Source organism: Pteropus vampyrus, unplaced genomic scaffold (genome assembly GCF_000151845.1).
Source record: "Pteropus vampyrus isolate Shadow unplaced genomic scaffold, Pvam_2.0 Scaffold214, whole genome shotgun sequence".
In the NCBI taxonomy this organism is placed as follows: domain Eukaryota; kingdom Metazoa; phylum Chordata; class Mammalia; order Chiroptera; family Pteropodidae; genus Pteropus; species Pteropus vampyrus.
Genome location: NW_011888995.1, coordinates 980,509 through 990,795, shown reverse-complemented (window position 1 = coordinate 990,795; position 10,287 = coordinate 980,509). Strand labels below are relative to the sequence as shown.

The 10,287-nt window shown below is 54.6% G+C and overlaps 1 pseudogene; it reads right to left on the bottom strand.

Moving 5' to 3' along the window:
• Positions 1–6,502: 6,502 nt before the first annotated feature.
• Positions 6,503–6,621, bottom strand: LOC111747205 (annotated as a pseudogene).
• Positions 6,622–10,287: the final 3,666 nt, after the last annotated feature.

Sequence of the window (10,287 nt, the reverse complement as noted above, 5' to 3'; positions counted from 1 at the left end):
GGCCATCGGCACTTGGTCGGGCTGGTTTGTTTTAAAACGCGAGACCTCTAGGGATGAGCTGCATGCCTTTATTTTCCAGAAAGCCACCATCCCAGAGTCGCTGACTTTTATGGTGATTACAAGCGGCTGGCAGAAGTCTGCTACTTAGTAGCTATTGGAAAAAATAACAAACGCAGTTAAAACACGTCCCTTTGAAGTGGTACTTTAATACCGAGTTAGAAACTGTTTTTCAAAAGGAAATCCTGCTGTGGAGAGAGTCTTTTTTGGAAGATGCTGTGTTTAAATGTTTCCATCATGATTCGCCTTTTCCACTACTGAGGACTATAGAGGTTTGCTGTCTACCGAAACACTACTGACCCTTAACCTGGAACAACTTATCAGCCATGTAAAAATCTTTCAAAGAATCTCACTAGTTTAAGGGGGGAAAAAAAACAATGAACTAGGGATCAGTAGTACCTTCTGGTTAGTTTGCTATGCAGCCGATCAATGTTAGGGAAGATGAGGGTTTACCATTTACTGTCTCCATTTCACAGATGAGCAAACGGAGACACCGCCGGCCCCATCACCGAGGCCACACGGTCAGTGAGGGCAGAGTCAGGGTGGGCAGCTTCCAGACCGTGCACGCGGGACCACTAGCTAAGCTGCCTCCTGGCGCCTGCGTCATAGATCTGTACACATCGGGGGTTGAGTACTCGCAATGTTTTTCTTGCCGGGGCAGATTTTCCGAGTTGCCGGGCTGAAGTCGAGAGCCTCGTAAGGAAGGGCCAGGCCTGTCTTGGTCCAAGAGAAACTGCCCATCGCTGAATGGTGCCAGCGTGTCGTGGCGGTCAGGGCAGTGTTTGGAGCAGCACAGACGCCCAGTGAATAGTCACTGGTTTATTTGTTCATGCACCAGCCTGTCCCTGGCACGTGGCCTTCTGGGGAACTCATGGCAGCCATCTGTAATAAGCTCTCTGCTGGAGCGGTCCCAGAACAGAAGTGAGCCATGGAAAGCCTTGTCTAAACCATAGGTGTCGACTCCCAGTACTGGTCGCCACGCACTGCCAACGAGTGGCCTGTTTGAGCCCCTTTTCCTATTAGCGGGTGTGAAGTACACCCCCTTGAGCCTGAGCGCTGCCCACTGTTTTACGGAAAATATCAGAAGTCAGGAGCCAGCTATGTGTCTGCCTGTCTTTTCCTACCTGTGTAGGTGGGAAGGCGGGTGGCTGCCCAGGCCTGCCCGGCGCCTGGCTCCTTTCCTGCTGCGTCCTAGCCCTTCCCCACCTTCTTCCGGTGGGGGCCAGTGGGAGCAGGGGGCGAGGAGGTCAGGTAGGAACAGGTGCTCGGGGTGCCTTTGGGTGGCAGCTGGGTCCTGCACAGCGCCCAGCAGGAGGCATCTGATCTGGGTGCTTGGATGAAAATGCATCAACCAGGTGACTCAAGGAATAGGGGCTTTTCCTGGGACAGGCCCGTCTGTCCTGTGTCAGAGTGGCCAGCTTCCACGAGCTGAACCGCTCAGCGGCGCTCTCTCCTGGCTTCAGATCGGGCCCGTTAGGACAAAAGACAAGTCGGTGTCCAAACCTCACGTGTGTTTCCTTAGGGTTTATGTTGGCCGCCTTTCCCTTGACAGCCTGCTTCCGGTGGCAGGTCCCTTCCCAGCTCCAGCTCCGACCGGCCCCCTGAGCCAGGACAGGAGAGTTCCCACAGTGGCTCTGGGCCCTGGGTGCCCCAGCCGGTGCCCACTTCTGCGCCTGCCCACACCAGAACCCAGGGGTAGAACTCCCATCCTTCTGGGCTCTGCTTCATCACAGCTGGTGACAGTGACTTCATTTACTTCATGAGTCTGTCCAAAGCTTTGGGCATTTAAATTCAGGCCTCAGTTTACCTCGGTCGGTTTGTGGTGGATATACCGAGCTGCGGAAGCCTAGAAAAGCCCTAACTGTTGAATCTGTCTCAGCCGCCATGTCTTCCGTGTTCCCATGCCCATGGGGTCTTGGATTGAAACCGGTGACCTACAGGATCTCAGGCCCTGTCCCTGTGTGTGCTGGCCCAGTCCCCTGCCGTGGGCTGAGTCACATCCCACCCCACCCCCAGTTCACGCGTTGAGGTCCAGAACCCCAACATCTCAGAATATGACTGCGTTTGGAGGGAGGGCTGGAGAGGACAAGTCAGTCACAGTGAGGCGGTCGGGGTGCGCCCGAGTCCCCTTTGGCGTCCTTGTGAGCAGCGATGTGGACACACACTCAGCTGCGTGTGCGCAGGGGGCCGACATCTGCAGGCCAAGGAGCGAGGCCAGGGCGAGGCCAGGCTACTGCATCTCGGAGCTCCGGCCTCCAGGACCGCGCGAGGATGGGTTTCTGTCGTTTGGGCCCAAGATCTGCGGCATTTGTCATGGCCACCCTAGCACTCCACCACACCCTGCTGGTGTCCCAGGCCCTGACGGGGGCCTATGGCACGGCCACCGCCGCTCTGTCACCCGCTCCCTCATCGCCCACCTGGCCATTTCACATCGGCAGGAGGCAGGGGCGGGGGTCGGCGGGGGGAGGCCTCTGGATTAGCATCGTCCCTGGGCTGTGATATCCCATCTGGCCTTATTTTCCGGACCATAAAAACATTTATCTCATTTAAGTCTTTCTTTCTGCAGTAAATAAATGTTAATATAACAGAGACACACTGAGCGGCCACGGTCCCCAGAAGCCACCCGCTCTTACCAGACTAACCGTAGACCACAGAGAAACACGTTGAATAGAGTTAAGTTTGTTTTTCACAAATCAAGACACATCCACTTGGGGCAAAATCGTGACACTCAGACGAACTAGAAAATTATGGCTTCTTCTGCAGCCGTGTCCTCGGGGGCCTGGCCTTCCAGCCGCCAGTCCTCCTGAGCACTTGGAGCTCCAGGGCTGGAAGGAGCACGGGGCTGGGGGGAGCACGGGGCTCAGGGAAGCGTGGGGCTCCGGCCCTGACTCCCACACCTTGTCTTTGTCTTTTCGGTCTGTGGATCTCCAGTCCTGGCAGCTCGTCCAGGCAGGGAGCCGTGTGAGACTGAGCAGCCCGTGCCAGTAAATCTCCACTTGTCCCGGAGCCCAGAGGTGCAATGGGCACCTGTGCCTCGTGGTGACCAAGCTCTGTAGTAAGGCCACGAGAGTCCTTGCTTTACATCAGGGTTTGGGGCGTGGCACGGTGCATCCTCCCCGCCCCCCAAAGTCTGCACTTACACTCATTTCTGAGAGAAATCCGTTTGGGTAGCGGAGGAGAGCATTCGAGTTAATCTGGGTAGCTTCAAAGTGCGAGCGATATTTTCCAAACTAGCAAGCCCAGTGTTCTTTTAGGATCGTTGTTACTGATTAAATCTAAAACGTTATGGTTTCAAAACTTAGGTTGGATGCTGACATCCTGACTGGGTGGCCCAGGGTTGTAACAGCGTGCTAAAAAATCCTTCTTTTCTTGGCTTCTACATAGCGTTTAACGTTTTAGGGAATTGTGAAATCACGTCATACAGTTTTTCCTGAGGACGATCTTCACAGGGCTTTGTGCCAGACGGGCAGGTGTGACAGCAATCCAGCGTTTGGTGTGTGTGTCACGGCACGGGTAATTTTTAGTTGACATGTATGGAAATTGATAATTAGATGCTCGATCAGTGGATTTTTGGAAGGTGATCTGAGACCGGAGAGTGACTTTAATGGGGCCCTGAGAAGCTGTGGAAACTCCTCCAGGACAGACACTGAGTCCCACTTGCTCGTCCCAAGGTGGAGCATTATGCCTGGCACAGGGCAGGTCCTCAAAACCCATTTGAATTAAACTGAGAAAGGAAGAATATTCTAAAATGAACACCCTGAACTTGGAACGAGAGGCATCCAGCACAAACCTGCCCACCTGTGGGTGGCTCTGTACAGCCGTGCCGCATCACGGGAGGTGGGACCACACCGGTGGCCTCGGGCCTGGCTAAGCATTCGTCACCTGGGACCTTGTTTGATGTATGGCTTCCAGGCTCCGGAGAGTGTATATATATATATATTTTCTGGAGTGATCCCAGTGGCCAAAACACTGATCCCTAACATCCATTTCGAGTCTTTAATTTTTATATTTCTTAATAGAATCTAGTCTAGTAGCCGAGTTCTTTTCTTGTTTTGTGAAGGCAGTTGCTATCATTCGTACGTGATTACGTGCATTCAGTGAATAGGCCATGTGCACTAATCCTTGGCCAGCCCTGTTTGAGGCACAGAAGACACAGCATTTAGCTGCCATAACAGGAAGTCCCGCCTTCCAGAATCTGACATCTCAGTGGGGCGAGACAGACAAATCGAGTAAATATATTGCGTTTGGATGGTGGTGACTTTGTGGAAAACATTAAAACGTGGGCAAAGGCAGGCTGGGAGTAGGAGAGCATCACTAATTTTTGTGGGATGGCCAGGGAAGGTGCCTAACGAGGGAGCAGAGACCTGAAGAAGGGGGTTGAGGAAGGGGCGGGAGGGAGGCTGTTAGAGGCGGAAGGAGCAGCCAGCAGGTGCAAAGGCCCTGAGCCTGCGTTCCCAGGAGGCCCAGGGAGTCCCTGTGGGCAGCATGGTGGATGAGCCGTGTGTGTGGGGGGGGGAGGGCGGTGGGGGCTGAGAGGAGAGCCACAGGAAGGTTCGCGATGAGAGTCAGGCGGCCAGGAGGTCAGCTAGGAGGCCAGCCTAAGATGCCCTGCATCGCATCCAGGGCGAGTGGGCCAGTGGCAGCTGAACAGGAGCCTGGAGTCTGGCATCTTAGCAAGAGGTCCCGGATGGAGACCTCGGTGTGAGAGTTGGCCGTGCAGAGGAGACACGGAAAGCCACCAAGTTAGGGGAAGCCCAGCGTGGAGTCATCCAGACAGGGAAGGTGGGCTCCGAGGATGAGCCCTACGATGCCCCAAAACTCAGAGGGTGGAGGAAGTGAGGAGGACTCATCCAGGGCACCGAGAAGAAGCAGCCAGGAGATGGGAGGGAGGTGGGAGGAGGGGAGTCATGGGCTGTCCCAAATCCCACGATGGCCCCAGGATGAGAAGGCCTAACCGCTGCTTTGGCACCTCAGGGTTGGGGTTGACGTGGCGAAGCGTCGTTTCCACAGGGCGGTGGATTCGCGTGCATGGGGGTGACAGCATCTGGAGACTGTGAATGCAGTCACCTCTTTCGAGGGGCTTCACTGTAGGAGGGAGCAGAGAAATGGGGCCGGACTTGGGGTGAAGAGGCGGGGTGAAGACAGATGTGTGTTGAATTTCTTACGATGAGAATTGTACCCGCCCGTGTGTGAGCAGGGGGAGGTGATCCTGGCAGCAGCAGAAGAAACTGATGACTCAGAAGAAGGATGGGAGGGTCGGGGCGCGCCGGCCTGCGTGGCAGTGGGGGCCCCTGGCTGGTGCTGCATGTGGGCAAGGGCGGATGCGGCCCCGGATGTATTGAATGATGATATGAAAATGCTCTCACATGCAGGTGGGAGACTTCGCCAAGGTGAATGTGTGGCTTTTTTTGTTTTTTTGTTTTTGGCCTAGTCTTGGTGTCTCTCATCTCAAGAATGTTCTGGAAGATGTCCGTGTGACTGTTCTCTACCCTAATTAAGAAAACATCTATTTCGCTGGCATAGAAGCAGAAAAGGGGAGGCATCTGTTGTTTCTCCTCAGTTAGCATTCTTTCAAACTATCTGGACATCATGAAAATGTGGAGATCAATGAAGATTTAAGGTCTTTCCTGAGAGAAATTTACTCGGAAGGGTTTTAAAAACTATTTTTAGCAGAGAATGGTTTCTTTGATCTCTCTACATGCCCATTATAATGCCTTTATTTTTCTCATGGGTTTAACAAGGACAAAATACCAAAGCCTTTTATAAACCACATAGAAGTAGCCTGTTTCTTAAGTGGCCGGCCTGAAATTTGCACAGGGCGGCAAACCAGGAAACAATGGCCTTTCTGTGTGACACAGTCCAGTGTGGGCTGATCAGCTCCGCGTGTGAGGAGATTAGGTAAAATGGAAGTAACGTTTCAGACGTGGAGAAGGCGTTGGCGTGGAGAAGGCCAGGCCGCAGCGCCCCACCCTGGGCTGAGCACGAGGACCCTCAGCTCGCGGGTCACTGCCACTCGCCAGCTCACACGCAGTCATCAGTGTTGCTTGGTGTCAGTGCCTTCGTGACATCGAGGGTTGAAGTCACGCTTTCTGCTTTCAGACCAGTCCCTGATGGCATCGTACGTGTATTCTCGCGGAGTGGACTTGAGAGGCTAGCCCAGCCAGGCCCCTCGGTGGGCGAGGTTTAAGTGCAGCTCAGCGTCATTCAGCCATCTGTGTGCGCGATTCAGAATCATACCTTTCATCTCCCCATGAGGAAGTTTCGCTTCCTAAGCCTGTTGTGATTGACGCGGTATTAGCATTGGTTATGGCACCTTGACGAATATCGCAATAAACAGAGAAGAGTTTTGTTTTGTTTTGTTTTTATTTTTTAGGCGAGGCAACCCTTGGTTGACCTCACAGATTGCAAGGACCTTGTCAGCTTAGTCTCTTATTTTTCGTTTTTATGCCTACAGCACCTGGTCTTCCAAGGTGGTCTCCCATCCAAGGACTGACCAGGCCCGACCCTGCCCAGCTTCCGAGATCAGACGGGACCGGGCTTGTTCAGGGTGGCTTGGCCGTAGGCTTGTTTTGTTTTTTAAAGTGTGTTCAGTGGCAGGAGAAGGGGCTGAGAAATTAAACTTCGATTCAGTGGCTAAACCTGAAATAAATCATCCCTAGTTACCTGTGCTTTATTCCTCACCTGTACTTTATCGAAGCAGCGAAGCCTGAAAACCATCGTAACAGAGAAGGCTGGTCTCTGGCCTGAACGTTAGAGGGTGAAGTCCATCCGTCCAGAGCACCGGACCGTCTTCATCCCCACGGCCCAGGGCTGTCTGTGGTAGCTGCTTACCAAGTATTTATCAAAGAGAAAAAAAAAAGCTTCCCAAAGGACTCGAAATGGGATTTCAAAGAGATATTTGCACACTCGTGTTCATAGCAGCGTGATTCACAATAGCCAAAAGCCTGAAGCCACCTAAGTGTCCCGTGATGGACGAATGGATTTTTAAGAATGTGGTCAATTCATGCAGTGGATGGTTATGCAGCCTTTGAAGGAAGGACCCACCACAGCACGGATAGATCGTGGGGACTTTAAGCCAGTCGTGAAAGACAAATGCTGTGTGAGTCCCCTTCCCCTTGATGAGTCCCTCGAGCAGTCAAGCCCACAGAGATAGGACGATGGCAGGGTCGGGGGGTGGGGACGCGCTCAGGGGGGACCATTTCAGTTTTATAAGATGCAGGGTCCTGGAGACGATGTGCTGGAGGTCGCACGGCAGTGCGCAGGTGCTTACCAGGAAGCTGTACGCTTAGGGTCAGGATGGTAAATTTTATGTTACGCATACTTTGCCATGACTTAAAAAAAGTAAATCTCAATACCTAGAATAAGAGCGAGTCATCACCGTTTTATAAGAGTATCTTGAAAATCTCGCCTGTTGCTGCAGAGAGTGTATGCGCTCGCTCGCGCGCGCTCTCTCTCTCTCTCTCTCTCTCTCTCTCTCTCTCTCTCTCTCTTATTTTCAAGCATTTACTGAAAACTGACATTTGGATATCGTGAGCCAGGGTGAAGTCTGTCCCATCTTTTTTTTTCTGTGAGTTCAGACCTCTTAAGCAAAAGGGAACATTTAGTGAAACTCCAGAAATATCTTGAGAGTTAAGACATCACACCTTTGATGAGAATCTGTTTAGACTCCTTTGGGAAAAGGTGCAGGAAGGGCTGATGTTTAGCTGCAATGAGGTCTCCTAAGATCTCCGGACGGGGAGAGTGGGTTGGGGGAGGGGCTTTAGTTGTCCCTTTGGGGAAGAAAAGGCTAGCCGTCCCCTATGTCAATAGAAGTTTCCTTACTTGTCCCCACAGTCACCAAACTATGGGGACAGACCTGCTTTTGTCCTCTTTAGCGATGCTTTCTGAGAAGCAGTTCAACGTGACTCTTCTTTTCCCTGGGAAAAGGGTCATTATTTTTACTGGCTTCCGTGAACGAGGTCCAGCCTTGTGACTCACTCATGACTGTGTAAATATTCGCCTTCGTTCCTCAGTCCGCGGGGCTGCATCCGGCCAGCAGGTGGACCTGGCAGCCCTGGAGGCTGAGGGAGACGCCCGCAGCCGGCTAAGGGGACACGTGACAGCCTCCATAGAAAGGGTGCCCCTTGTGCTCCCCCCCAGGTCCCTCTTGACTCTGCCTGCAGTCGGGGGAGGGGCGGGGAGGCGCTGGTCCTGTGGCTGGAAGCTTCCAGCCTGCCTGTCACTGAATATCCCCTTGCAAACAAGCGCTTTCTGGCTTCCAGCTTTGACTGCCAGACACTTGTGAGGCTCATGTGAGGCTGCTCCCCTCCTAGTCCTGGCTCGGCTTCTCTGTCCGAGGGCAGAGAACCAGGCACTGGAGGTCGTGATCCCTGAAGATGCTGCGCCTCTTGGCAAACAACCAGACACCTTTCTCAGGCGTGACCCCGGCTGCTCTGTGAGCTCTGAACCCAGTGGTGAATTGGTGCCAGGGTCACCTGGCTCTGCGAGTCCCTGGCCCAGGCGCAGCCCTGGATGTGTGATCGCACCCCTGGGACTTGCATGAGGATGTCATTTGAGTCTGATTAGCCCGAAAGGACAGCTGGCACCTTAGAGTATTAAGCGAAGCCCCGCGGGGTGAGCACTGGCGTGTAGAGGGTGCCGGGGCTGCGGGTCCACGGTGCTTCAGCAGGCCCTGCGTTTGGAGGGCGATTTCCTTTCCTGAGTGAGCTGGTGCCACTAACGCTGCTGTTAGACTGTCGCTCTTAGCACCTGGAAGGCTCTGGGGTTGAGACGCCCTGTACTCACCAAAACCCCAGAGAGGGCATCGGACCCAGAGGAAGCTCAGGCCAGGGAGCCCACACTAACCGGACTTAGCCTCTTGGGACAGGGCGGCCTCGGTGACATCGGGCCCCCCTCATTCATTCAGCAACCTCGCCGAGCACTCACTGTGTGCCGGGCACCGCGCTCGGGGCCAGCAGCCCGCAGCCGCCTGACACAAGGAGGGGGAAGGGCACAGAGGGGAGCATGAGCAGCTTCAGGAAGATTCCAGAAGTAGAAGAGGCAGGACGCTCAGATCCATGGAAGTGGAGGCCCTCGGGCACCCAGGGCGCAGAGTGGCCGCTGACCTCGTGGGAAGGGAAGGCAGGGAGCGTGAAGACGGCCGCGTTGACCTTGGGGCTGGAGACTTCTGGGATGGGACTCTGCCTGTCCCTGCCCAGCGCAGACGCCGCCCACCCACGGGTCACCCCCCAGGGCTGCAGTGCATGGCCCCGTCCATCTCGGCCTCACCGGCGGCAGGGCCAGCCGCCACGCAGTCACTCCCATGAAAGCTGTCTGTGCAAGTCGCGTTGGGCACCGTGAGAGAAGTCGGCCTGTCGCAAGAGGAAAGAGGGTCGCACCGCCCTCTTTAAGACATTAGCGCGTCTCGGGGCGCCCGGCGCTTCTCCGGGTGCATCATGCGTGTTACCGTCTCGGGTGCCCCTCGGAGCAGCACTTCACGGTCCCACTTCAGGGGCGAGGGCCCCAAGGCTCAGAGAGGGTGGTCGTTTACCTGATGCTCCACAGCCAACAGCAGGCTAAGCCGGGCTGGGGTCCGGGTCTAACAGACCGTAAGCTGGTGTTTTTCATGCTGCTCTGCTTGAGAGACAGGGTGCAGGGTGTACCCTGGGACCGTAGATAAAAAACGAACTCGAAACTGAGTTCATCTTAGGAATAGACAGTACTCGCCAGTGCATTCAAGGGCACGGGCCACGGGTGTGTCATGGGGTCTCCCCACCTTACCCTTCCACTCTTCCCAACAGGGATGGGGCTTGAAAAGTTTCGACACTCAAGGAGAACCTCCTCCCACCACCTGTGACAGGTTTCGGCTGCGGAGGATGCGACAGCTCTCACTCCAGAAGGATTCTGATATGGGGATGACTCAGGTTCTTCCAACAGGCACCCTACACCAACCTTCCCCACACCCCAGATACCGCTCTCAACCTCACGCGCTGCAGCCGGTCTCACCTGCCAAGGCCTGAGCACCCGTGGGAAACTAGTCATGTTCCAGAACCGAGCAATGGAACCCTGCTTCCGCCCCGCCCCCCGCCCCCCACAGCAGTCATGGTTTTCTCGAAGGAGCCAGGGATTCCACGTGGCTCCTGACACGCGTCTGCCTAAACCGGACGGTCAGCCTCCTCCAGCAAGGTGCTGCCGAGTCTGTGAGCGTTAAGCCGAGCCCTCTGAGAATGATGTCACCCGTTCTTTATAAAA